General features: G+C 45.2%; 1 pseudogene; it reads left to right on the forward strand.

Annotated features, from left to right (window-relative positions):
* Nucleotides 1–784: 784 nt before the first annotated feature.
* Nucleotides 785–4,331, forward strand: LOC119057293 (upstream-binding protein 1-like; annotated as a pseudogene).
* The last annotated feature ends 392 nt before the right edge of the window (nucleotides 4,332–4,723 follow it).

Here is a 4,723-nt window from a genome sequence, read left to right on the forward strand (position 1 = left end):
TTTTATTTTTTCAGGACCCTTCATACTGTTTTCTATATTGCTCGCACCAGTCTGCATTCCCACTAATAGGGCATGATGTTTCCCTTTCCTCCACATCCTCACCGACACTTGTTTATTGATTTATTGATGATAGCCATTCTGACAGGGGTGAAGTGGTATTTCATTGTGATTGGAATTTGTATTTCCCTGATGATTAGTGATGTTGAACATTCTTTCATATGTCTATTGGCCATCGGAATATCTTCCTTGGAGAAGTATCTGTTCAGGTCCTCTGCCCAGTTTTTAATGACATTATTTTTTTTGGTGTGGAGTTGTTTGAATGCTTTATATATTGGTACCGATATTGGTACCTGCAGAGTAGTTTGGGGGGATTAGCCAGGATGGTTAGAGCTTGGGCAGACAGGCCAAGTCTCGAGGCTCAGGCCTGGGATCTGGAGATAGGTGGGCTCAGCCCCTGTGTCATCCTTAGAGTAGGCTGAACTCCTGCCCCTGCACAGACCTGGAGAGGGTGCAGCCAGGGGCTGAGATGAGTCCAGAGGCAGCTGTGCTACATGAGCTGCAGGGCTGTTGCCTGGGAGAGAGGTGCACTGGTGGCCCTGCTGCTCTTGCAGAAGCTTCCTGCCTTTCCCTGTCCTTGGGCCCTGGTGCTCTCATCCAGGGTGTCACTCTGGTCTTGGCTGGTGACCACTTGCAGAACCTGCTACCACCCCAGGACACTTTGGTGGAGACTGGTGACTTCACCCTGCTTACAGTAGTGCTGTGTGCCAGTTGACGAGGCTGGAAGATGGCCTGGGTGCTCAGGATGGATGATGTGATCAAGTCCAGCCTGGTGCACAACTTTGACACCCAGCCTCTCGGGCATTGGGCTGGACCTGGGCACTGGTGCCTACAGCATGAGTGATAATCTTGGCACTGGCCATTTTGTTTCTTTTCCTTTTTTTAGCTTCTTTTTAACAAAGATTTTACTCATTTATTTTTAGAGAGAGGGGAAGGAGGCATAGAGAGAAGGAGAGAAACATCACATGAGAGAGAAACATCTTGGTTGACTCCCACACACCCCCAAGCACACCCCCAACTGGGCACCTGGTCTGGAACCCAGGCATGTGCTCAGATCAGATTCGAACTGAACCTGTGACCTTTTGCTTTGCAGGAGGACACCTAACCAACTGAGGCACACTGGTCAGGGTGGCACTGCCCATTTTCAAGCAGAAAGATTCCAGCCTCCATTGGATGATGAATCTAAAAACCTGCTCTTTCATTAGGTAACATGTGCCATAATGTCTCCAGCAGTAAAACTGCATGATAAAATGCTCACTTACCTGAACCAAGGTTAGCCTTATGAAATTCAAATGCTGGATAATCGGAAAATGGGAGATATGCCTGAGATGACTAGAAAATTGGTAAAGAGCAGCATAAGAGTTGTATTTAATGATAGACAGCTACAGTATACAGAGTCTGTACAACTTCAAGGTTGGAGGATAATTGCCCGGGACACAGACTTCTTCATTTAGGTATTCCAATATCTGTGGGAATAAATGACAGAAGGACAGATCCAAGTCGGGTAAATGCTGTTGAATTTCTGTGGGACCCTGCAGAATGCACATCTGTTTTGTTTTGTTTTCTTTTTTTTTAAAATTGATTATGCTGTTACAGTTGTTCTATTTCCCCCTTCATTCCCCTCCACCCTACCCCCCCATCCCCACCATTACCCCCCTTTAGTTTATGACCATGTGTCTCAAGTCCTTTAGATTCTATATTTCCCATGCTATTCTTGCCCCCCCATCTATTTTCTATCTACTGTCTATGCTACTTATTTTCTGTTCCTTCTCCCCCCATCTCCTCCTCCCACTCCCCTGTTGCTAACCCTCCTTGAGATCTTCATTTCTATGTTTCCACTCCTGATCTAGCTGTCCTTTTAGTTTGCTTTTGTTTTAGGTGTGGTTGTTAATAACTGTGAGTTTGTTGTCCTTTCACTGTTCATGTTTCTTTAACTTCTTTTTCTTAGATATGTCCCTTTAACATTTCATATAATAAGGGCTTGGTGATGATGAACTCCTTGAATTTGATCTTGTCTGAGAAGCACCTTATCTGTCCTTCCATTCTAAATGAAAGTTTTGCTGGATAGAGCAGTCTTGGTTGTAGGTCTTTGGATTTCATGACTTGGAATACCTCTTTCCAGCCCCTTCTTGCCTGTAAGGTCTCTTTTGAGAAATCTGCTGACAGTCTGATGGGGACTCCTTTGTAGGTGACTATCCCCTTAGCTCTTGCTGCTTCTAGGATTCTCTCCTTCATTTTAATTTTGGCTAATGTAATTATGATATGCCTTGGTGTGTTCCTTCTTGGGTCCAACTTCTTTGGTACTCTCTGAGCTTCCTGGATTTCCTGGCTGTCTATTTCCTTTGCCAGCTTGGGGAAATTTTCCTTTATTATTTGTGCAAATAAGTTTTCCACTGGTGGCTGTGCCTTTCCCCTTTCTGGTACCCCTATAATGTGGATATTGGAGCGTTTAAAGATGTCCTGGAGGTTCCTAAGACTCTCCTCATTTCTTTGAATTCTTGCTTCCTGACTCTTTTCTGTTTGGCCATTATTTGCTTTCTTCTGGTCCACTCCATTGATTTGAGTCCCATTTTCCTTTTCATCGCTATTGGTTTCCTGTGCAATTCCATTCATTTCAATTAGTTTCGCCTTCATATGTTTCTCTAATTTGTGGCTATAATCCACCAGTTCTGTGAGGATCCTGATGACCAGTGTTTTAAACTGTGCGTCTGAGAGTTTTGCTATTTCTTCATCGCTTAGGTCTATGGGCTCAAGGACTGTGAGAATTTGTGACATTTTTGGTCTGTTCTGGCCCTTTAAGTGTGAGAAGGGGCACCTTGGACTCCCAGGTCGCTGGGTTGTGATGCTGTATGTGGGGGCGTGGTCAGAGTGGGAAATGGCGGCGCCCTTACTGCCTCTAGTCGCGGGGATGCCGGTCCCCGTCCAACCGCCCACTCCCTCGCCTGTCAGCTTGCGCACAAATAGGCGACCACAGTCAACAGGCAGCACCACTTCCCCGCTGTCTCCTCCGCGGTTGCTCGCCTGGTCACTTGCTCGGTCGCTCACTAGGTCCAACCCTGCGCCTGGATTCCGCGTCTGGATTCCGCGCCTGAGCCCGTCTGACCGAGTTTTCCTGTGCAACCCTGCTCCACCAGCCACTGGTTTCGCCCCTTACCGGTCAGGCCGAAGAATTTGTTGTTAATGGACTTCCGAAAAGTTCAATTTTCCGTGTTCTGGCTGTGATTTCTGTTGCTAATATTTAGTTGTCCCTAAACTTGGTTGTGTGAGAAGGCACGGCACATCCACCTATGCCTCCATCTTGGCGGAAGTCCAAGAACTACCTGCACATCTGTTTTCATTCAGCTACTCTGCATCAGCACAGAACTTACTCCATGGAAGCGTGAGGGTGAAAAGGGAGTGCCTTTCAGGATCCACGTAGACACCTTTAAGCAGAATGAAATGGAGAATACATAGCTAATTTACACTGAGCTAGCTACCAAGTCAAAAATTTTAAGCTTAAAGGTACAGACCAGGAAAAACAATGAACAAGAGAAGATGGAGAAGAGAACTGGTTATGAAAAAGAAAAGTATCAGGCATCCTGTAGTACCAAAGTCCTCACAGAATGTTCTTTGTGGCCCAGTATCCCCACAGCATATGTGAATGACAGCCCCTCCAGAGTGCCTGCTTTCACCTCTCCACTGCAGAGTGCCTACAGTGTCCCAGACAGCAATTCTTCCTCAAATCATCAGGAAAATGGAATTTCACAGATCTTTAGTGAACAACTTTAGCCATGACCCAGCAAACCACAGTGGCTGCTCAAAAACAGATTCTCTTCCTACACAAGATTTTTTCCAATTTTTTCAGGTGCCAACTTATTAAAACTGACAAAGGAAGATTTAGTACAAATTTGTAGTGCAGCCAATAGATGTCAGGTCTATAATTCACTGAAGTAAAGGTTGGTTATGCCCCACATAACCATCTGTGTCTGCCAGGAGAAGCAGGGCAGCTCACTGCCCCAATGGCAGCAGTAGCTGCACGTAGTTGAGCAGAGAATGGCAGTGGGACACCTATGTCTATCAGGCGAAGAAATGGTTGCCTCAGAAGTTGCTTGAAAACTTGCATAGGTGTTTAATATTCCTTTCCACCAATATAACCACACTTATAGAAAGGGCCTCCTGGTATTAATATTCTTGTTGGTGATCAAATGGTTCAGAACTTTCAAGATGAGATTTGTTTTTTATTCTCCAGAGTAGAAGTTGAAAATAGTGGTGATAGCCACATAATTTTGATGTGATGTCTTACATAGTCTAAATTATGAGTATATTCAGTACCAAATAAAGTCACACTTTAAAGTATGTCAGGACTGAATCTAAGAAGTCTTGGGATTGGATTTTATTATATGAAGTATTTCATATTGAACACTCAGGATGAACTTTCTGGTGAGCTGTACGAGAGGTGACTCCCCTTACTGTCACTGGCACAGCCAAGCATCCTCGTGACAGAGAGCACATTGGGACAGCGCACCTGTTCTGGGGGCAGTGCTGCAGGCAGTGGGCCACCTGCTTTTCTTGTAGAGGCCAGTAGAAAGAGTTCCTAGAAGCAACCTTTGCTGTCCTTTTACACTGTATGCAGTTTGGAACTGAATGTAAAAAATGTACGGTGGGCATTTACCTGTCTCTGCCAGTT

Source organism: Artibeus jamaicensis, unplaced genomic scaffold, assembly GCF_021234435.1.
Source record: "Artibeus jamaicensis isolate MK-2021 breed Jamaican fruit bat unplaced genomic scaffold, CSHL_Jam_final contig_240, whole genome shotgun sequence".
NCBI lineage: Eukaryota > Metazoa > Chordata > Mammalia > Chiroptera > Phyllostomidae > Artibeus > Artibeus jamaicensis.